The sequence below is a fragment of the Emydura macquarii genome, unplaced genomic scaffold (assembly GCF_026122565.2).
Source record: "Emydura macquarii macquarii isolate MOO-44397 ecotype Brisbane River unplaced genomic scaffold, CSIRO-AGI_Emac_v2 contig_839, whole genome shotgun sequence".
Classification (NCBI taxonomy): Eukaryota; Metazoa; Chordata; order Testudines; family Chelidae; genus Emydura; species Emydura macquarii.
Window position 1 is genome coordinate 858,083 of NW_027130976.1, and position 23,796 is coordinate 881,878.

The following is a 23,796-nucleotide window of genomic DNA, read 5'->3' on the forward strand; positions in this document are numbered from 1 at the left end:
TATACCCTAAGGAACTTTTAGTGTTCAGTAGCAGGGTTCACACAGACAGTATGCTGTAGATTTACATCCTAACTTGCTACGCACTAAAGCAGAAAGTGATACAACAAACAAAGAAGAGTATCAGGAGGATAATAGCCATGGCATGACTTATTAATTCCATGGTTATCTTTTTTGGTGAGTTGTTTTGTTTTAAGTTCTACTTGCTAAACACCCTCTCCCTCCTTCCACAAATCCTTATCTCCCTTCCACACCAATTGCTACCTTCAATTCCAGTGTCTTTACCCTCTCCTTTCCCAGTTCAACTCTCTACCTCCATATAACTGAGCAGTTCACTCATGAGATAAACCAAATGACAAGTAGAAGATTAGAGACACAAGGTGGGTGAGGTATTTTTATTCACTCAACTTCACGCAGCTACAGCAATACTGCATGCAACAATGGAAGATAACGAATTTTGCTGTCTGAAATGGAAACTTCACAACATGAAGAAAGAGGAAGCAAAACTTAACAGTGACAACTACTTCCTGAGCAAATGCAAGAAACAAAACATCTTCCCCAGAGGTCTCAACAACGATAACCCTCTGACCACCACATAACTCCAAATATGCTGAACAGCTCTGCAGAAGAACTTCAGAAAAACTGAGGAACCACTTACTGCACCTCACATACTCCAGAAGGGACCACCTCAGACAAGAAACCATGCACTGGAAGAAAAACAAAATCAGGAAATGTATCTAGAAATCATGCAAGAAACCTAGACAACTATTAAAAAAAACACCAACCCTGATGACACCCATCCAACACAAAAACAAAAGGCAGAAAACAGAAATTGGTCCAATAAAAGCAATTACGCCAACTTCACCCTCCTTGTCCTTCTAATATCCTGGGACCAACAGGGCTACAACAACATTGCATACAACAATATAAGTAGAAGATCAATTAGCTCATTTATTGTAGATATTGCAGAAATAAAAGGTCTGGAGAAAGAATTTAAAGATCTATGCAAGACCAGGGGAAACATAGGAGTGAGCACTTATGGAGAACCCCCCACTTTGTCAGGCTCTATACAGAAAAAAATGTGTGGCTGCTTTAAAACTTTGAGGTGGTTCTCTTTTTTCCTCACAGACCAGCTCTAAAGTGGCAGATGTGCCTGTTAAAGTGCTAATGTCCTGCAAATGGAAACCCACCCCCAAGTATATTAGGATAATGAGTTCACACCTACTAATGGAGACTTAATAGACTCACTAATGGGCCACCTTTTCCCCAACAGTTTATGACCCCTCAGGATGGCAGTTGTTAGGGAAGGAAAAGGTTAAAGGATGAGCTGTGTCCTCTGTACAGTCTGTACAGCCAGCTCCCTTTGATTCTCTGGGTGTCTGTCTCTGGCCTCCTTGACTTGCTCTCGCTCTTGAGGTAGTTTCCAGGGACACCATCTCTCCACCTTTCTGTACGGAAAAGTAAACAGTTTGAGGCTCCTGTGTCTTTATTAAACATTTCCTTTAAACTGCATACTTTGGCTCTGTGCCCAACTACAGGGAGAAAGCTTCCACAGAGCAGCACAAGCTCAGAGCCCTGCCACATGGTTCCCAGGATAAATAACCCTTTGAAAAGTCAAGCACCTGTGCTGGAGACTCCTCCCTTAGTTGATACTTCCAGGGGGTTTCCCAGCTCTCCAGGGCCCAGGCAAAGAGACTCCTAGGAAATCCTCTTGATTTCTTATGTCAGCTAATCCTCAAGGTAAGTTTGGAGAAAAGAATGGAGAGAAGGGACCAGAGCAGCCAATGTGCAGTGGAGAGAAGTGACTGAACCCACTGGATTCCAAATGCTGACAGCTGGAGACAGGGATCCAGTCTGGCTATGAGCTGGGTGGGGAGGCAGTTTACCTAAGGTGGCTAAATTTACATACTGATGTGGGGGGGGGGGAGGATGGGTTTGGTAGACATAAAAAGGGGATTAATTAGAAAGTAGCTTAGATTAAAAGCCCAAACAATACATTTCTTAAATCCACAGCAGCCAGGGAATTATATGCTAGTACTTACTGTGCTCATGCACCCCCCACCCACAACTGACAAGCAATTTTATTGGGTCTCAAAGTCCCATTTAACTTCAAGTAGGTCTGTTCACACTTCAAGTATAACTATATGCTAGTACAGCTGTTGGTCATGATCTAACATGACTTTTTCTTGCTAATGTCCCTGAGACAACATGGTTCTTTAACTGCGCTAGGGAACAGTGTTACAGACTAGATCCAGGAAAAGCATGTAGGGAGAGAGAATTTGCAAGGAATGTGTAAGAAGAGGGAGAGAATCTTTAGGAATGGGGTGGAGGAAGGAGCGCATGAATGCAGAAATGCATAGGAGGGAGGAGGGGGAAGAAAGCGTGAGTGAGAGTCTGCAGCCAGCCCGCAGAGCGGGAGGGAACACATATGAGAGACACAATGATGTCAGCATTTCCTTGTGGATCGGTCATGTGGTGCTTGCCAGGTAAACAGTCTAGAAATAGATGAGAGGAAGGCAGCACTGGCGTGTACAGCAGGGCCGGAGGAGCTCAGCCTTCACCCTTTCCTTTCCTTACTGCAGCATCTTACAGAAGCAGCTTTCCATGGCTCATGCAAGATTCTTTAGAGCAGAATTACCAAAAACAAACTGAGAAAGAAAAGACTAAAGATGGATTTAAGACCTTAAGTATTTAATGCTCGTTTTGATTTGAAAACACTTACAAATCAAAAGAGGTAGATGTTGTTACTTTGCAAGACCTTGGTCACAGCACATCCATTCCAGCCGTCCTTTCACGAGAAGTGTTATATTGCCTTGAAGAGGAGGCAGTCAGGGGAGCTGGGAAGGTTCTGATTTACGAAGAAATAATTATGATGTTTCTTTTCAGTGAGGAAAGAGAAAACTTTAAGGGGATTCAGTGGAAAGATTCCAACTGCTGAAGGGACTTGTTAAAGTGGAAGGAAATAAATTGTCCTCAGAGCTGAGAGGATGAACCTCAGGGAACAACTTAAAAATGAGAGAATTTATAGCAAACATGAATTTTATTAAATGAGTTATTTCATGCGACATATCTCCATCGAGTGAGGTCACAGAAAATTATGCGTATGAAGCTCTGTGAAACCCCAAGAACAGTCTCCTCCTCAGTGTGCCATTGATCTCCTCTTCATTCAAATCCCTCCTTGCCTTTCAGTGTAATCCACCAATTAAATTATTAACAACAACAAAAAGCTACCTGTGCTGCGTGGAAATTGGACCTTCTAATCTCCAGTCATGCAACATATAATGACTGGACTGTCTGTCCAGTTGAAAGCCTGATCTTTAAAAGTCCTGCGTGTTCTCAGTCCCCACTGATTTTAGTGGAAAAAAAGATGTTCAGCACCTTGCAGGATTGTACCATTAGACTGTAAATTGCTTGAGGCAAGTGACCGTATCATCTCCAAGCATTACAGAGCATCATGCAGGTGGTGGAGCCCAGTAATTATAAGTAAGCCACTGGAGTGGCAGAGGGAAACTGAGAGAACAGAGAGCTGGGGTAAGGTTAAACAGGGACAGCATTAATGGCCAGGTGCTTTTTCCAGCCTAGCAATTTCTCTTACTCTACAAAAAAGCTTTAGAGAGTGTCCCTTAAATGCCTTGAATGTGAAGATTAGTGGTAATTTTACAAGGCCTCAAAGTTGGACTGCAGGGTGCAGCACTCCCTTGAAAGGGAAGAGGAGACACTTCCCCTTGGAAGCAAACTTTCCCTTTACAACAATTTATAGTTGAAGCAGAGTGGCAGATTTGAGCGTAAATATACTATGCGCCTTTGGGTTGAAAGATGGTTACTTGATATCTCTCTCTGTTGCTGAAACACATCACTCAGAAAAGACTCCCAGATCCTAGTATAGTTATTTTTTCAAGCATTATGTAATTGGATTGCATGGTCAGGAGTGCTTCCTTAACAAGCCTTTCAGCAAGCCTTCTGTATCTGCCTCAGCCAATCCTCAACTCTCACACACACTTACTCACACAGGCTCGGTTTAGAGTAAACTTGCTGCTAAATACAGTTAGGAAACAGATGAAACCAAGGCGCGGAGCAGATAATCTGCTCTCCTCACTATCTGGGATTTCTGGAGGGTGCTTCTCAGAGCACAATCCATTGTCCTGCTTTGCCCCCCCCCCCCCCCAAAAGTGTGTGTGGGTAGCTTTTCTGAACTGAAAGGGATACTAACCCTAACCTTTAACCTTCCCTGACGTGAATGTCTTTAAAAGAAAGGACCAATGGAAATCTATCTTTTGCATTCAAACTGTGAGTGGGCAGAGGATTTTGATTTCTCTTTCCCTGAACTCTCACCACCACTCATAGGAGAATAGATTTTGCCAAAGCATATCAGACTGGTGGTTCATCAGGCCTGATGCTTCAGAAGAAGGTGTAAAATCCCCAGAGGATATTTAGCTCGTTATGCAATACAGCACAAAGTGAGTGGGGCTGGGAGGGGAAAATCCTTACCCCCATCTTTTATTTCTGTTCTATACCATTTTATCATTCTCTTACCACTACTGTCAGTCTATTGGTTATGTCTCTGCTGAGTCATTCCATCCTGCTTGCAACAGCGGACACTTACAGAAGCAATGCTATATATATATATATATATATATATATATATTTATTTTATTTATTTTTAAAGTATGAGCTTCTGCTGGTTGGTACTGTGCCAGGAGATACATTCCTGTGGGCAGTTCAAATAGATGCAGAATGCTACAAACCTAGTAGTCTCTTATTGCAAGAAGGAGAAAAATATCACCCGAATCCTCCAAGAGTACTGCTGGCCTTCTGTCCCTATCTGAATCCAAATCAAAATTGTTTCCTGATTTCCAAAACACATGCTGGCTCTGCTCCACACTCCTCCTCTGTCTATTCCCTGCATCCTTCCAGTCTTGGACTTTTCTCCCTACTGCTCTCAATTGTTGATGAGAAGTTAAACTTTTGTTTTCATTTAATCACTGATTGACTTTCCCTAGAAATGTTTTTGTGTAAGAAGAAGGTTTAGAAAGAGTATCAAACAAATGTTATTTCCATCTTTTTTTGTTGGAAAAGCTAATGGGGACAAAAAATAGAAATGGATGCAGGAAGGGCTGTTCCTGACAACACAGACCTAGATACAGCATCCATGAGGAATTCTGTACACATGCTTGGTCTTTTCATATTATGCCACAGTTTATCGTGTTCATGGTCCTACAATGTCCCTGCCCATGGTCCGGCTGGGGAGAAACATTTTTCTATAGCTCCTTTCTCACTTCAGGAGTTGGAAGCCTTGCCTATAGATTCAGCTCTTGGTTTGATTATTGTGATGCCACCAAAGGCTACTTCCTCTTTTTTTCCAGTTGTTGTTGCACTTATCTAGGGCTTCCAATTTTTGCCTTAAATCCATATTAACTTAAATGCATAGGCTGAAAATAAGTCTGCAAATTGTTGGGCTTGATGCATGAATTACTTGGTAAAATTCTATGACCTGTGTTACACAGGAGGGCAGAAGAGTTAATCACAATGGTCCCTTCTAGAGTTAAAATCAGTAAGATTGTTTTCAGATGAGGAAAAAATCTTACCTTTTTATACGGTAGCCTCACACTGCTTTTACCATGAGTAACAATGGCAGGCAGATAAGATTGACAGACAGGTTGGAGAACAAGCACAGAAAACATACACCCAAAATGCCAAAAGAGAAGTTTCTCAGCTATTTTAACAAATGCCAAAGCTGGAAGCCCTATATACAGATGGGGGTGAATGAGGAGGAGAGGCTACAGTGAACACAACACAGTTCAAGTTGGCAAAGAGCCCTTTCCTGAAGAATGTACTTTTAACCTTTAGCATTCAAGTGTCTGGGCTTAAGTGTCATTATGAGCAATACTTTCCTCTAGCACAGCCTCCCTGACTGTGGGAAGAGGGTTTTGTACAAACCCAACATCTTTCCCCTTTCTTTTTCTAGAGAATAAACAAAATATTTCAGCCACCTCTATCACTTTTAATGCCAAATACCAACTTACTTTAAATGGAAGCTGCTAACATTCCGCTTATATCTAACACCACCAAGGTGTCGTAGTGTTTGCAGATGTGATGCTCTTTGGTCCTGCTCATTCTCTTCGCCAGTGGAAAGTGCTGGTCTAGTCTTTGGGGCTTCTTGTGCTGCTATGGTCTGGCAGAACAGACTCTTTGCAGGACTGTGATTGGATAACACAACCATTAACCATATCTAATGCTTATGGTTTAAATCAAATGGTTGGGCTTTCACGCAGCTGCCCACAACCGAGTTCTTTGCAGTTGGGGCCTCGGACTATGGAATTCTGAAACAGGTGGCTGCAGGTACCTGGTGGAGCCTTTTTTCAAGTGGTGGGGGAGAAGGAAGAATGATGGGGTTCTAGTGACTGGCCTCTGCAGGAAACAATACAAAATGGGAAACATTGGGCCAGTTCCTCCATCTCTCTGGCACAGATTAGTTAATTTCACCTTTTGGTGAACACAGTGCATGAAACATTAGAGAAACAGCAACAGACAAACATCACACCCTGCTGCAAATGGACAGGCTAGATCATCTCCATCGATAAAACACTTCAAGACTGACAGAAAACAAACACATCCCCAGCACTGACCAAATTTGGGAAGCTGCATTCCAAGGCGAAAAAAATGGAGCTATAAAGGAAGTGTTAAATGGAAAGAAAAAGAGGAGACTCCTGGTTTGAGTTGGGTGCTGAGAGGAGAATCCTTGCAGTGAGGCATCCTCTTCGTTGATCCAGTGCAGAGTTGGTTTAAGGAGCTTTTTGCTGATCAGAACAATTGCTGAGGGAGGAGCGGGACGCCTCCTTTAGCAGTTTCTGTAGCTCCTTGCTGTTCAGTTCCCACATCCCAGCCCTCAGAGGGCACTAATCAGAGCAGCTATACTGGCTAATAGGGGAGGGTCAGGGTTAGCTGCAGGGTACATCAGGGATTAAAGTCACACGCTGGATCCCATCTTCAAATAGGCATGTCTCAAACAGGACACGCTCCCTTGCAAATGTCAAACTTGCTTATGTTATAGATAGGAAATATTCTGAAACACACACACAAAATGTAATTCTTTGACATGAACATTGTGTGAGGTATTTTACAATTTGCATGTATGTGTGAATTTATAAAATAAACACAAATCTTTGGGAACCCCCTTCCCAGCAGCAGATTTTTGTGCCGTTGTAAGTCAGGCTCCTAGAGACAAGAAAAATCTTTGTTTCTAATAAACAAGATGAACATATTTGACTAAAAGTGACGTAGGTGCACCTTGTCTCCATCTATCACAGTAGGTATCTCATTATTTTCCAACTTAAAACTTTGAGAGCAAGGGGAGTGAGGCAGGTCTAAGGTTAGCAGAGCTGGTCCTAGCATCTAAATTATTGAAGAATCTGTTGACTCAAGTTTTCTCTCTTGGGCCTCCATCTCAATCCGAAAGAATTTTAGGGGGCAGATTTTCAAAGGCACAAAGGCCAGTAAGGTGCCCAACTCCCACTGGAAAGCCTTTTAAAATCTTCCCCTTGAAAATCTGGAAGGATCTTCATTTTGTTTCTGATGTATTGGATTTGGGGAGGTTTATGTGAATTGCGGGAAGGAGTCTCTCTCCTTTTCAAGATTTCCTGTTGAAGGGCCCTGACTGAGCTGAAGAGATGCAGAGTCTTTTATTTAGTGTATTTGATACATGTATGCCAAATTGTGTGTGAACTATTTTGGAAGCTATAGAACCTTTAATTGATCCCTTAGCCTTGAAAGCAAAATGTCTTTTTTAATTTTAAAAATTAGTTTGATTTTATCCTTTTAATTGTATTATTTTGTAACTTAATCCTCCCTTTTTTCTTTTAAAATTGTTCCCATACATTTAGTTTAATTATGAGCTTATTTTGATTTTTAAACATGTTTATTAAATGCTAGTATTGAAGATATCAATACAACAGGCAGGAGAGGTACAAGCATAAAACAAGTGCAACTGTGGCAAATATCCATCGAGTACTTTGAGCATCAGTTTGATGCTCAATATTTATATCAAGTTAGTGAGTCCTGATTAAATACCAAGATTTGTTTTCCTCAGTGATTCTTTTTTAAAAGTGTATTAATGTATGGCTATATAATGTGTTCATTTTTTCTATCACAATAAAATCTACCATGCCTTGCATTAAAACCTGAAAAACAGGCAAATATACATTTTTTAAATCAGTGTCTCTCAATTACAGGTCCGTGGACTGGCACTGGTTCCTGAGATCTCCCTGACACAGTTCAGGAAGGCAGCAAGCCAGTCCCTTGTATCAAAAAGGCTGAGAAACACCATTTTAAATAAGAGCCCTATCAGGAAGCTGCTATGCCCCTAAAGGAATATTTATGTGCTCTAAGCAGTGACAAAACCAAGGTGTGAAATAGCTGGACTAGTCCATTGATGCCTTTCATTGTTAGTGACTAAGATAATTCCAGTGATGAAAAAAATGGATGTCTGCATCTTTTTTTAAAAAAATATCATTGCATAAAGGAAGTAGCTAAGAAGAGACATGAAAAAACAGGGAGAGAACAAACATCCCCCTGATTTTCCTCACTCCAGAGCTCTCTCTCTCTCAAAATCCTACACCATGTATTTCTCAAGAATACATACATCCCTCTAGCGTATCCACATATACATCTCTCAGCAATAAAGGAACTCAGCCTCCTGTCCATTAAACAATACATGCATACATGCCTCCAGAAGAAATTCATACATCTGCTAGAATTGCTCAGCAGTGCGTCTCTCTAGCCCAGTTTATCAGCCCTCCTGTATTTCTGCATCCCAACAATGAATGTGCTGCTGTTGGCACATCCCTTTCCCTGCCTCTTGCTAAATGCATGTTTATGGGCACAGTGCATCAGATCACTTCTGTGGCTTGCACAACTCTTTTGCAAGCCAAGGCTTTTGATCATTTGTGCTCTTTCTATCCTTAGGAGCCGCTAAATTAATGCATGAGCTTGATCTATTTCATGTTAGTTAACCTTCTCCCCCTCTTTGCATTCAACTTGATATTAACAAACTTTTAAATAAAAATACAATCTAAGCATTGTGTAGATAAAAAATGCTGTGAAAATCAGACCCTTCCCAATTCTTAGTACTAAGGTTTGATTGCAGATTTCCATTGCAAAGGAGCGGAGAGAACTGGAAATCTGACAAATGCCTTCAAATTGACCTGTATTTTCACAATGCACACAGTGTTTAAAATGAATGGCAGACTTTATCACTTGGAGCTACTTCAAGGACTCTGGGCCTCTCTGTTTTATTCTGATTCTTTAGACCTATTTCCAAGTAGAAAATCATATCAATTCATATTATGGACTTTTTCTAAACTGGTTATATTTTACAATAGGTTATTGTCTTATTTAACCTGGAATTTTAAAAAATAGCTTGGAACTTCCCCCTTGACCTGCAGGCACAGTTATCAAGAACTGCTTCCTAGGGCTGATGAATTGGAAGATCTAATAGGTCTTTTCCATCTTTAGCATCTATGATTTCCACCCCACCCAAAATGGTGGTAGTAGGTAATATTCAGTCAAGATTAGGGTTCTCTTTGAAATTGCAGCATGGTTGCGGCTCTCTTCTGACTCAGTCGTTTGATTAAACTGGGGCTATGCCTAGATCTCTGTCCCCTTCTTCATCCTAGAAAGGTGAATAGCCAACCTGCATTTCCCCAGAAGGAGCCCGCCTCACTCTATTCTCCATAGATAATCACCACTCTTCTAGGGGCTCATTCAGCAGAAAACCATAACTGATGTCTAGGAATTAACAGATTCCAGACAGCACATTCCTAAAACTCTTTAGTCTTTGCACAACTTTTTAAGGAGAAGTAAATTTTGTAAATATATTTTAGTGGTAAGTTGTACAAAGCTCTGGTATTCGTTCCATCACTGCAAAATAGATAAATGCAATGGTATACATCTACATCAATCTCCCGCATAAATATGCTGCAGGTCAACAATTAGATGGATAAACAATTTTGTATTTCTTGATCCAATTATTCATGTTTTTTTCTATATGAAAATACTTAAGTTTTTCAAATCTAAGCGCTCCTTTCCATTAAGTACATTAGCTAGCCAGACAAAACATTAAATACCTTTATATCTGTGTAAAGGTGTGTGCATATAAATAAAATGGAGCCAGCCCTAGTGACGCTGTAGTTGAGGTTGTGTTGATTTCCACTTAAAAACCAAGACTAAAACTGATATTTTATACTTTAATGATAGAATTTGGTCTCCAAACTCTTTAGAGGACAATTGAATTTTCTAATTACCATTACCAACCTGTAAATATAAAATTTACTATATGCTGTTTGTAACCATTATCCACAGCTATGTTGGAACCCTTTAGTCAGATTTCTGTGCGTGTGTATAAGGGACAGTTCGGATGACTCAGTAAGCTCTGCACCCACCCCTGTATACTGAAAATGGGAACTCTTCCGTTTTTTACTTCTATTTCTCCTTGTCTATCCTGTGGGTGGTGATGGTGGGGGAAAAAAAAAAAAACTCTCTCTCCCCAGCTCCCTTAGCCTCATCTTCTGCCCTTTCCAGAGACTGACGAAAGGCGTCTTAGAACTCGACCCCAGAGCAGAGTTGCTTGTGACTGGACCTGGCTCTGGGAGGGAGAAAGGGGAAGAGTGCAACCCTCTCCTCTTGCTTTGCTGCTTAACCCTTTATTTACTCTGAAAGGGAGAAGTAGTAGTAGTGCTTCTAACCCCAGTTGTAATGCTGCCCTCTTCCTTTTCTGGTCACTTTGGAAGCACAGAAGAACAAGAATGCAGGAGCAGTGAGACTGTCACAGGAGGGGAGAGGGCAGGAGAGCCAGAGGAATACCACAGAATTGCTGAAAAGAAGAATGTTTGGTTTGTGTTAACGATCCAGACAGATGCACTTCAGCATATTTGCATTTATGGAACCATACATTTTCCTAGGACATGAACGGACAGCAACATAGAAACGTACATGTCTAATACATGCACACAGAGCCTATGGTATTTCTAAGGCACCTATCATCATAATATCTGGTATTTGACTTTCTTGCCCCTTTATCCACATGTTTACTTTTTCCTGTGCCCTGGAGAAAAATGTGCACATAAGCAGGACCATTCTCTCAGACTGCCCCACTAGAGCTACAGCCTTTGGAGAAAATATGTTCTCCTTAAAAACTGTACCAAGAATTAGCAAACAATTGTTAGCTTTGTTCTGTTCTCCTAGCTTCACCCTCATCGAAGCACAGTTTTATATTCACAAAGAATGGCAACTACAAGTTCTGTATACCTCTATAGACAGCACATGGAGCAGCCTTACAAAATCCTGCTTGCCTGAGGCAAGTAGGATTTTTTTTTTTTTTGGGATGGGCAAGTTATTTTTTCAGTTACCTTCACAGTAAGGGTGGGCAAACAGATTTTTCTGCAGGGACAGGTACATTTCCATGACAATTTTGCAAGGCTGACTGAAGTACATGCTCGCATTCATACTCTTACTGATGTGTAAATTCACATACAACATACAGACATGCAAATAGTTACACAGTGTATGCATACCCCGTAGTGTTCATAATATACAAATACATTTAATACTTATACCAATTTAAATGCCCATTTTCTTATATCCCTTCAACACCTAAAAATTGCAAAGCACCTTTCTTAATTTATCAGATAATAGCAGCAGGTCTTTGGATTGCTAGTATTCCTTCCCCTTTTCTACTACTATAATTTGCAAAGACTTCAAATTACTACCTCAATATTATTAAATAATGCATACTCTATAGGTGTAAAGAATTAAAAATACAAATATTTACTAGTTTTAGCATGCAGTTTATGACCATATGAAATCCATTTATATTAAGATTCTCCTAAATGGAAACACCAACCGCAACCACATTCCTTGGTCAGTAAATTTAAATTTATTTTAGTAACTAAAATATTTATTTTGGTAACTATTTAAAAAAAAAATAAATTACTGATATTTTCAAAGCGTCTCTAGATCGGCAAGGAGGAAGACAATGTGGCTGCATTTCTTTCCATACCAAAACTGACAGATTTACACAGGATCTTGGAGACAGAGAAAAAGGAAGAAAAATATATGAAATTCTATATCGTATCTTGTTGCCTGCTCCATCTCCTAAAAATTCAAACCCCCGTTTCCCTCCAAGTCAGCTACATTTTACAGTGACACTGGGCTGGGGAAAGTGTGATTAACTGTTTCAAATGGAAAGTTTAAATAATAATCACAAATGGAGCAAATTGAAAGCAAAAATGTTACGGTAACAATACAAAAATTATTTAATCAAAGCATAGGTTCTGTTGGGACTGAAGGAATGTTACATCCTTTCCTAAAAAAAAGGGGGGGGGGGTGGTGGGGGTGGAAGAGGAGAGAGAAAGCAAGCAAGAAAAAAGGCAGAGGCACAGCAGCCTCCTGGAGTTCCCCATTGTCCAGGGCTATAGAGAGCCCCGGAATGGCATTAACCTCACAAAAGACATATTGTGCTGGGGACAAAAGGAGCCCCTTCTTCTACAATAACTTTCAGCTTTTTATTTTTAGAAAATGACAAAGCTTTTGCAGCAATGGCTGGTGAAACCTGTAGCCGGATTTCCAGCGAAGCTAGACTTGGCTGTATCGATCAGCTGTCCCGCTTGGAAAAGCAGCCAGGAAAGTTTGCAGGGAAACTCGGTTTTGATTCCTGGAGGAGAGGAAAGCCCCGATTTGTTAAATTGAGCTTTCTAAATAAAGCCAGTTTTATTCCCCAGAGAGGGTCGGGTGAGCCCGGGGGATTCCGGAGCCCGGCAGGAGCGGGCTCTCCGTGCTCCGAGCGCTCCGGCTAGAGCAGGCTGGCGGGGGAAGGAATGGAAGCGCGCCCCGAAGCCCTGCTCCCTTGCCCAGGGGAGCTCGGCGGCTGCTCGCCGGACGCTGGCATGGCGCTGGCACGAACTGAGCGGGCCGCACTCACACGAGTCCGTCCTGGTCACTAAACTTAGAGCAGCAGCCGGGCGCGGAGGCTCGTGGCAGAGGAACTCCGCCGCTCCCTCCCTCCCTCCCTCCGGGCGTCTGCCGGGCACCGGCGCCAGGTGGCTGCCCGGAGGGGCTGGGAGCAGGTACGGCGGCAGGTCCCTCACCCCGGCCGGCCGCCGCCCTCCGCAGCCGGGATCGCCGGGCTCTGCTTCGGCTTGGGGCAGGGCAGGGCAGCCCGGGGCAGGGGGCGGGGAGCCGGGCCCGCATCTTGAGGCGCGTCCCAGGAGCTGGCCCGGGCTCGGCTCCTCGCCCTAGCGACGGCCAAAGTTGCGCTCGTTGCCAGCTGCAACTTTCCCAGCTCTTCGCGGGAACTTCCCGCCGCTCGCGGTCCGCCGCGGGCCGCTCCCCCCGGCGGGCCTGCGCCGCGCAGGTGGCCCGCTAGCCCCACGCTCCCGCCGGGCAGAGCCGGGAGCAGCTCGGCGCCCCCGTGCGTGCGTGCGGGAGCCTCGGCTCGGCTCGGCCCGGCCCGGCCCGGCCCGGCCCGGCGGCGCGGCCCCTCCGCGGGGTGCTGCGGGCCCCCCCGAGCGGCGCCGGGCGCGGGGGCCGGCCCCATGCCCCCAGTTTCGGAGCGCTGCGCTGCTGCCGCCGCCGCCGCGCTCCCCCCGCCCGCTCCCTCGCTCGCTCGCTCGCTCCCTCCCCCGCCGCCTGGGCTGAATCTTATTGATCCAGAAGGTGGCTAATTAGCCCTTCCCGTCGTGCCTGGGTAATGAGGCACATGCGCACTGCACTAATCAGCCATTTTTTGCAGGAAACTAATTAGCAGAATAAAGATCCAAAGAGTTTTTTTTCTTCCCAATCATCAGATCTGAGTCCGGGCGCTTCCTGCTCCGGCGACCGCCAGCCCCGCCGCCCGCTCCGCTCCGCTCCGCTCCGCGCCGCGCCGCTCCGCCCCGACCGCCGCTGCTGCTGCCGCCGCCCGCGGCCCCCTCTCTCCGGGGGCTGCAAACTCCCCAAGAACGATGCTGCTGCTGGGCAGCGGCGGCGGCGGCGGCGGCTCCTGCTCGGCTCCGGCTGCTGCCTCCTGCTCCCGCTCCCGCTGCTGCTGCCCCGGGCTCCTCCTCGGAGCGCGCCGCCCCTGCCGCGGCAGCCAAACATGGGATCTGTAGCCCCCGCGCCGCCGCCGCCGCTGCCCGGGATTAAAAGCGCCGCCGCCGCCGCCGCCGGAGAAGCGACCGTGTAAGTGGCAACTTTTCTGCCCTGTCCCCGCTCGCCGGGCTCCTCCTGCTCGGGGCGCTCGGGCTGCTTTGCATGGGGCTGGTCCGGCCCCCTCCTTCCCGCCCGCTCCCACCCACCCGCCTCGGAGCCCTCCGCAAACTTTGTGCCGCTCGCTGCCCCGGAGCCCCGCCGGGGACCCGCCAGCCCGGGCGCGGGGCTGCCCCGGGACACGCTCCGCTCCGCGCTCCGCGCACCTCCCGCCCGCGGCACGGGCTCTGCGGCCACCGGCCCGCCGCGCCGCGCCTCGCCTCGCCCGCTCGCAGGTGTATCGGGGACGGCCCCGGCCCGGCCCCGGCCCGGCCCGGCACAGCAGCCCCAGGAGGCGGCGGACTCGCCTGCTGCCGAGGAGATGCCAAGCGCCCGTGGGATGTTGCGTGGCCGGCCGGCCGCTCCCCCGGCGCCGGGGAGAAGCGCAGCGAGCGGCGGGGCTGGCTGGAGAGGGCAGGAGGCTGCTCCGCCTGCCCAGGGCTGGGGTGACCCTGGCGGGCTCCGCGGAGGAGCAGCGCAGCGCAGCGCAGAGCAGAGCAGGAGCGCGCTGCGGGCGCTGGGCTAGGTGGCGAATTACACGGCAGAAATTCACTTCGGGACAGGAGCGAGCCCCCCAGATGTGCGCCTGGTGCTGGGCTCTGCCCTGTCGGAGCAGTGCCTGGGGAGAGCAACTTGGGCTGAGTGGCTTAAAATACAGCTTTGTGGGGGACAAGGCGAACATTGATCAGAATAATCTGCATAATCGATAGGGCGATGTGCTGAAATCGTGTCCCTCCATTTACCGTAAATTTCTCTAATCTCTGCAGTGTAGCTGCCCGAGTGCAGCTTCCGTCTGCCTCGCCTGCCTTGAATTGCAGCCCAGCAAAGCCCGAATTCACTGCTCGGCTCTCTGCAACTGTCACTGGCAAGGAGCGAGGCGAGGCACGGCACACGTTGTCTGGCTCACTTTAAAATTCCTTCCCTTGACTTTCCTGTTCAGTGTCGTCTTTGTGTGTATTTTTTCCGGCTGGGTGTTGAGAGGTTTAATAGCAGATGTCTTTAAACTCGACCAGTTCCTGAATGTGGATTAATGTAGTTGTTTGCTAGTCTTTCAGACGAATAACAGCACTTTCTAGGGGCCCTTCTCTGTTCATCAAGTTCTAGATTTCAGCTGGTAAATGTCGCATACATTCTGCACAATTAATATACCGGAGAGCAACTCAAATATTTTGTTTCGACACCATTCCATAGCAGTCTTGCCAGTCCCTGTAATCCTGCTGCCTTAGGTGACTTTGTGTTTGGGATGTATTTTGAAAGAGAAGAACAAGCGAGTCTGTTTAGTATTTTATTTTATTAAAGTGTACATGGCATGATTGTAGTTAAGGGGATGGGAGAGGTAAAGGCAGGAAATGCCCCTATAGGCCAATCCCCCCCTTTCTCAGTTTCAGTTTTTAATTACTTAATGCTGAATTGCACAGTGCTTATCTAAATATTTGCAAATGTTCTTTCCTATTGATTCCTCTGAATAAACTGTCCTGCTTTGCTTCAGAGAGGAGGTGATTCATGCTCTTTTAAAACAAAAATCTCTAGAGCAGTGTGTGTATACTGTGTGTAGAAAAACACGCATTTTAGTTTTAATTTATAAATTGGGTGTGTGTTTTTGAAACTGTGTTAAACTCTTTTTGGACTCAGGGACAGATTTGTTTCTCTTTTGAGCTGTGCTTGGAGGAGGCCTTTGGTAGGTCCAGGACCTGGTGTGTATATGTAATATACATCTCTGCTTGTTCTTTTTTTCTTCTCCTTCTCACTTGTTTAATATGGAGCAATTTTCTGGAGGCTCCGTGACTCCCTCCTTAGGGTCACATTGAGTTCGAATCGCACTGAAGGTGCAGGGATCTTGCAATGGGGGAAGTAAGAGAATAGAGAGAATGGGGTCAAGTTGACTCCTTAGAGGCCAAAACTCCCATAGCTGCCTTTTAAAAAAAAAAAAAAAAAAAAAAAGTAAAAGGTTTAGCTTTCCTCGCCATGTTACAAATTGCAGCCTCCCTTTTCAGATATTTGCTTTACAGCTTAAATCTTCTTCTGCCCCCACCCAAAAACAATGGAGGGGGGAGAAGGGGAAAAAATAAAATCCATTCAGTTTAGGCAAATAATGTTCAGTCTCCATATCCTATTACAAAGCACTTTGAATATGCAAGACATCACACAAGACCAGTTATTCCAGTTACAACAAACTTAAACACAGAGAGAGAGAGAAAGGAAAGGCAGGTTTAGATTGTAATTTTGTTAGTGTGAGAGAGTCATATTTAAAGCTTTTTAATTTCCCCCCTACTTTCACGTAGTATCAGTCCTTTTTTTGATGTCTCATTCTTTCATTAAAATCTTTCAGTTGAGTTTAGGAAGATTGCTGCAAGCAACACATTTTCTGTATTTTTGTTCCTGTATCTTGGAGGAGAGTTGGCAGGCATTCTGTGGTTTGCAGTTACACAATATGTTATCATGTTTTTAATCACTAAATCATTGCAGTGGTTATAGATTTACAGTCTGAGGGTATTACTGAGAGGAGCAACGGAGGCTATATGTATTTATATGTATGAACGTGTCTGTATGTGTTGTGAACTTTTAAATTGTATTATTTTCTTTTGTTTTCTGAAAGAGAAGAGAGTTTATATTTTTGTGTCCAGTCTCCCCACATGCTTCAAAAAAGTTTGTGAAATCTTCTGATTCTAGCAGAACAGGAATTCAAATTGTTGTTATACGGGATGTTATGTGAAATATTGGTGTTAAACTATCCTAGTCATTGGGGTTAGTAAAAGGCAGTCAGGCTGTTCTCTTGTTTCAGTGGTAGCTACCTGCATTGGGAGTGGGCACTGATTGGAAATGGCAATGTGGGGAAGAAAGCCCCATTTTTTGTAGCTGTCGGTGAACTAGTATGCCATGTCACTGGTAGCCCACTCTCTGCTTCTGTTTTCATATTATTATGTAACAGAATCCTTGGTAGCATTAAAAATTCAGTATTACAAGCTGATTGTAATGCGCCCTCATTAGGGAGCAGTGTCTGGTCCTGTATTAAGTGAAACACAGAGCACGGCTTTTAGATTATAAACACCAATAAATAGTACGTATCAGCAGAGGAAAAAAATAAAGTCAGCTGAGCTTTCGGCCCCTTCTTAGTTCTCTTCCCCCTCCCTACCTCACCATATTTGTCTGTGTTTTTATGGGGATGCTGTATATCTGCTTTCCATTGGTGGCACTTCCTACGTCCGTCTTGAGAGAGACTCTTGTGTGCACAAAAGAGTTAGAAGTTTGTTTTTGTTTTGATCTCTATTAAACAGGTTCTTCAGTTTGCTGATGTCATTTCCTTTCATATTTGAGTTGTTTGTTGTGCCTCCCCCAGTACTCAGCTGGAGCCTACGGCAATGTGGGGAAGCGCAGCCGCGGAGTAAGTTCTGGGTTCAAAGGCTGAGGGTCGAATGGTGCTTTTTCGTCATCCTCTGATTTGCCTGCTTGGAAAGGAGCTCCAATCCCACTATCTAGTTAAATGCTCAGACACCAACTTTCTGTGGCCTGTCCATGGCTGCAGTGGCAGGCGATGATTCATCTCAATTTCCTTTTCTCGCTCGCTCGCTCTCCTTTTTAATGTCTTTAATGCTCCCCTCTGTCCATTCCTCCCTCCCTCCCCTCCCCCGCCAAAAAAAGTTCTGACAACTGCAATTCACTTGCAAATCTGAGGCCAGCATTAGTGGGGCTCCTGCTGTGAAAAGAACGAAAGTGTTTCATGTTTTTTTTTCCTGTCGCTTTATTTCTGTTCTTCATCTCCAGTTAAATATTTTTAAGTGGCTTTTTCCTTTCCTTGGTCAGCTGACTGATTTCAGAGGTATGGACCCCGTTCTCCTGATGTCATTAATATTGCCATCTAGCCCAGTTCTCTCGTATGCAAGCATTCTTCAGTCAGTAACAAAAACAACCAACAAAAGAAAGGGGAGGAAAAAGAAAGCAAATTTCTAACTGCAAAGGTTTTTGGTTTCAGTGTTTTTGTTGTTGTTGTTGTTTTTGTTTTAAATCTAGTTATGTTAGGAGAAGAGTGGCCATTAGGTTGTTTGCGTCAGCTTTTCTGCATCACCCTGGGGTGAAAAACGAACCAGCATTGACACTTGGCTTGATGTGAAACCCTGGGTAACCCCTTTCGCGTTCCATGGCTCTGGCCTTTTGTTCCTCGCGAACTGAGCTAAGGTGCTTTTCACTTGGACCAAAGGCAGCACGAGAAGTCTCCGCGTGTGCTTAGCGCCTTTGGACGGCCTCCTCGTGGTTCTTGTCAGAGCAGAGTCTAGCAAACAATTGCTTTGGCGAGACACAAATGCAAAAACATTTGTCCATTTTTAAATCTTTGTTTGAGGGGTTTTTAATCTCCTCCTCCTTTGAATTTCACAGTTTCAGTTTGTGTCTTGAGAGAGACAAGTAGATATACGGAGCAGATTTACCAGAGGCCTGGTTAGCAGTTGAACAGATTCAGCAGAAATAGCTAAATCCTAAACTGATGGACATATGGCTGGCTGCATTAGTCTCTCTGTTAGCACTTTTTCTTCAGTTTTTTAACATCAAAATGTTGTGCTGAAAAGGTGACAAATGAAATAACAGGCTTTTTTTTTTTTTTAAACTTGCTTTAGTATTTTATAGGCACTGTTTTTGATGACCTCTTACTCCGCTGTGTGTGCACACCACAGACCCGTCAGTTCTGAGCTTGCTTGTCTGTACTGGAAGAATTATTAGGCAACCATCTTATTCTAGGTTGTACTGTGGCTTGTATGAGTAGTGTTTCTGATATAGTAATTTAATTATAAAGGTGTCTTAACACACATTGCACATTGGAGAGATTGGTGCATTTTAGAAAAGATTAATTAATCCCCCCCCCCCACCCCCAACCTCTTAAGGCTCTTAACTTCGTTTTTAACGTAGTACTGCCTGCCTGCAGCCTTTGTGTGGTTTGTACAAGGCTGAATATAAACTGATATATCAGAGGGGAGAGATGGTCCATGAACAAAGGAGAAGTCCAGTTCCCCTCCTTCTCTCCTCCCCAACCTTAATTTATCTGCATCAACTGGGATGCTGTATTTAAGGGTCTGTCAGCTTTTCTGTTATGAACTCTTACATTTTGCAGTTTGTACCATAGAAAAACCTCCCCAGGGCTGAGATGAGGTGTTCAAGGTGTATGCGGGCTACTCTATTTTTTTGTTGGTTTGTTTTCCTATAATTCAACCTTCTCACCCTCCCTCCCCCAATTTGGAATTGGCCTGTAGCCCATTAGTCCCTTACGGGAGATTTACACCTTTGTATTTTGAAGTGAGGAAAAGCGCACCATGAAAGGAATTCTTCTAGTAACAGACTGTTTTCAGCATCTGCACAGAGCTTCCTCTGCTTCCTTCTCTTCCTTTTCTGTCACTTGAAACTTGGATAGGGTTTTTTATCTGTGGACTAACATTGCCATGATAGAGTTGTTGAGGGTTGTCGTGTCAGGAGAATGGGAATCAAAACATCTGTGCTTAGGCCTCGGCATAGCAGACTAATGGTTTTGACGGAGCTGTTGTGGTCTGTTGTCTGGAAAATCTGCATTCTACGTAGTGCCCGAGGGGGGCCTCGGTACCACAGATTGTAGTGTGTACCTAAATATAACTGCCTAGGCACAATGGGGTGATATAAGGGCAGAATATGAAGCTCAACTAAATGTCCTGCCTCTTGTTTTGTCACCGATTTACAATTTTAGTGTGTTTCTGTATTCTTGCAAACTCTCTGCTGCACTTCGGAAAATTAAATCTAGTCAAGCTCAGTTATGTAAGAAAAAAGCAGATAGTTAAGGTTTCCCTTTTTGAAGAAAAAGAGGGAGCTAATAATCATTGTCCCTTATTTCAGGAATCATAGCTGCCCTCTGTGTGAGAATGAAAACAAGTTATGTGTACTCAGTGCATGTGTGTGAAGAAGCCTGGTTGGCACAGTTTTATCTGAGTAAGTTACCAGCTAACTGAGCCTCTGAGGTGGTAAGTCTCCCATTTTGTGGGGTGGGGAGGGGGCAGGTGAAGCCAGCATTTTTTTGTTAAAATATTTGTATTTAGCTGTTGCCAGTGCATGCCTGCATTCAGATGCAACTGGATTAGCTTCTGAAGAACTGGAATTGAAGAGGAATGACCATTTCCAACTCTTATTATTTTTCTGGCTGGTTCTGCAGGACAGAAAATGTCCATCTGTTGGTGCAGGGGAGGTGAAGTGTTTATCTCCACAGCAACCACAGTTTAAAGAGCAGTGGTATTCCAGCCCAGGTGTACATTGTGTACATATTTTCAGAGAGAGGGTGTAATACGGCCGAAGTCTTGTTTGAAATTTTTTTTTGATTCGGGGTGTCGGAATGGGGGATACTTGCTGAATGATTCTGCATCAGGAGCAACACGGCGTTGAAATTACCTGCCTGCTTCTCCATGTAGCCCAGAGTGTCTGCTCGTAGAGAATGCTCCGTGTTCTGTGTCCAGGGGGATCTGAGGTTATTTGTGTCCCTGTTTGTTAGGTCCGTGAGGTGGAAAAAACAGGTTCTGCTGCCCATTGTTAAGGACATTCTCTTTTGCTGCTAAATCCTGATGTTGTCTATATGGCATTCCAGGTGTCTCTGTTTTGCTCTTGAATTCATTATTATTTTTAAGACGTGTGTCTATTGATTGACCATTTTTATAGTGTTATCAAATTACAGACATGCCCATTGTTAAAGCAAAGCAGCAAAATTAGATTTTTCAACACACAAACATTTTCTTATTGTCCTTAATTAATTGTACAGTTTGTGTTCCCAGGACGGTGGAAAGTGCAAGCCCCAAGTACTCAGGCTTTCAAGTTTCATGTTTCAGAAAAGACGGGATTGGAGGAAGGAGGTTATGTTCTTTCTCTGTTTCTTTGGGGAGGAGGTGAGAGTCGGGGTGCTGGTGATAGTATTATTGTGTGTTGCAGCCCTATCCATAGAAAATTCTCCATCTTCCCCACAAGTTATTTTAATAAAAAACATGTTTGCTTTGCGGTATGCTTAGCCTTTTCTGAATGGTCACTTTGGCATGAATACACCTATAGAAAAGTAATCTCCTAGGATTGAATAGAAACAGACATGTCTTGGGATGTCTCAGTTCACTGCACTACTGTTCTTTCCTTGAATACTCCCGACCTGCTCCGTCCCTCCCAGTGCCCTGATAACCTATGGTAGTCCCGGCTTCTGGAAGTGTTGGCTGGCTCAAACGTCTATAGAATCACCACCTCTCTGGAATAAAATGTAGGTGCTTCCTTCTAGAGGCTTTTCTGGTGTCTGTACCAGAGACTAGCCAACAATATACTATTTACAAAGCAGCCTTAGGTAACAGAGAATTTTAACACCTGCCCGGATCGTAACCACACTTGAGCATGTACAAAAGTACTAGTACACACACATGAACATAAAACGCCATTCAACAGTTATACCAGATGTTATAGTGATGAGCATGGTATAGTATCTAAGCATCTGCGCTGCTGCTGTCCAGTGACATGCCCATAGCTTTTTGTTTTCTCTCTCTCTGATACAGTACAGTCATACAAACAGAATGCCTGGCCAGGCACTTGGAATGCCTGGGAGAGTTGCAGTCTGAAGAAATACTGAATGGGACAGTGGGGGGGTTCCGTTTTGCCCTACCAAAGGTATCGTCTGTGGTGAAGTAATGTGTACTTGAAAGATGTGGCTATAGGTCTAGAGTATGAGGTGGGAGATTGGTTGAAGGCAGTAGACGACTATTATTGTAGACTGTACAGGAAACCGAGACCTGCCCTGATTTTGTGGATGTGGGTTTGTGTGTCTGCTGCCCACCAGATTGGTTTTATTTCCATCACTTTTTATTTCTTTATTTCATTTGTATTACTGTAGTGCATCAGTACCCAGTGTGCTAGGCATTGTTACAGATGCGTAACAAAGAGGCTCCTTTCCCCCAGTCTGTTTGCAGTGGAAGCTCCCACTGTCTGGGTACCGAGATGGTAGGATGAGGCCTAGTCCCTTTTAGAAGCGTGAAGAACTTTATTTGAGAGCATGAGGAATCAATTCGCACCAGGAAGAGCCCGTTTCAGCTGAGTTTAAGCAGTGTATGCTGTGCTGGTGGTTGAGGGTCCTGCAGGCCAGGAGAAGCCTGCTGACAGTTTGGTGGCAGGAGCATAGTATTGCTGGGCGCACTGTATACACTGGGTACCCCCTAGGTTTCCACAGGCCCCTTGGTGTTCCAGAGAGGCGTCCGTTTGCAGGGCTGGATGGATTTGTGCCTGCATGGTTTGTGAGTTTGAGAGGCTGTGTGCTTGCTGAAGAAGCGCGAGAGCTCCTGGCTGCTGTGTACCCAACGTCCTTGCGTGCGTTTCCGATTAGCAGTCCCTTACTGTGCCAGACAGAACTGTAGATGTCAGGCTTTGCACAGAAAGGAGGGCGAGGGAGAGACAAGCATAGGAGCAGCAGGGCTGTGAGTTTCAAATTAACCTTCTGCTTTGTTGATGTCTAATATGAAGCCCCCCCCCTTTCCCCTCAGCCCCCTCCCAGTGCAATGCATGCTGGCAGATTGTGAGTCTGGCTTGATTTACATAAAGCTATTACAAGAAGCGGGGCAGCAGGAAGCCTGCGTTCAGGCAGTGGCCCTCTGGGGGACTGCAATCGGAATGCCTTGTGCCGACTGGGCCAATCCAGCAGTGCTCAGGCAGGGGGAGGGGAGTTTCCCTTCCGGAGAAGGTTTGGGGTGTGCGGGATTTGACTGGCTCCCTTTCAACACGATCTCATAGCTGAATATGGAAAAGACCTGCTAGATTATCCTGTCCCATGCAGGATTGCTTCCTACAGGAAATTTTTTTTATATTGCTTTGTCCAGTTTAGTTTTAAGCAATGGGGATTCCACCCTTTCCTTTGGGAGATGATTCGACAGCCTTAATACATCCGCTCCTAGAAAGTTCCTTCGTACGTTGAGCCTAACGTTTCCCTTTCTGAATTTCACCCCTTTACTCTTCGTTATCTGCTATCCTATCCGAAGTCCTTTTCCCTTCTTCTGTTTGCATTTTTCAAATACCTGTTGGCTGTTAGAGATGCAGATTACTGAATAGCGCATGGATTTGAAGTCAGGAGTGCTCAAGCCTCGTCCTCATGCTGACTCTGGGCAAGTCACTTAATGTTTGTGCCTCAGTTTCCCTCTATAAAATGAGATAAAACTTAGTTATGTCACAGAAGTGTAGTAAGGATTAATTATACCAGATTTATAATGTGCATTGAATATGGAATGCGCTTTGTGTTATGTCCCATCCCCTTGCCTTTCGTCCAAGTTAGACACAAGCACTTCTTTGCTCATAAATATTTCTTTCCAAACCACTCGTCATTTTCATAAACATGCATTTGAGTATGAAGCTATTTCTCAGCTTCATAATCTTCCCTTATCGTCTGAATAATTCCACACAGAGAGGGGCTTGATGGATTGTATTCTGTCATCTTGGAATAGTTAGCGTGCTGGTAACTCAGTGATTCAACAATCAGGTGAAAGATCTGCTCACAGAACTGTAGAAGTTGCC

At 44.7% G+C, this 23,796-nt stretch overlaps 1 protein-coding gene and 2 long non-coding RNA genes across 3 annotated transcripts in view; 1 reads left to right on the forward strand and 2 right to left on the reverse strand.

Moving 5' to 3' along the window:
- Positions 1-1,211: 1,211 nt before the first annotated feature.
- Positions 1,212-1,726, reverse strand: LOC137149819 (uncharacterized). Its single transcript, XR_010918847.1, has 2 exons — positions 1,620-1,726; positions 1,212-1,445 (listed from the first exon to the last, which is right to left on the reverse strand). It is a non-coding gene; the product is annotated as an uncharacterized lncRNA (long non-coding RNA).
- A 10,787-nt stretch (positions 1,727-12,513) lies between these two features.
- On the reverse strand, positions 12,514-13,502 carry LOC137149820 (uncharacterized). The gene is made up of 2 exons (XR_010918848.1): positions 13,137-13,502; positions 12,514-12,703 (listed from the first exon to the last, which is right to left on the reverse strand). It is a non-coding gene; the product is annotated as an uncharacterized lncRNA (long non-coding RNA).
- A 212-nt stretch (positions 13,503-13,714) lies between these two features.
- Positions 13,715-23,796, forward strand: part of ZFHX3 (zinc finger homeobox 3) — a 246,045-nt gene continuing 235,963 nt past the window's right edge. The window contains 1 exon segment of the mRNA XM_067543393.1: positions 13,715-14,208. The gene's annotated coding sequence lies outside the window, so the exon portion shown is untranslated.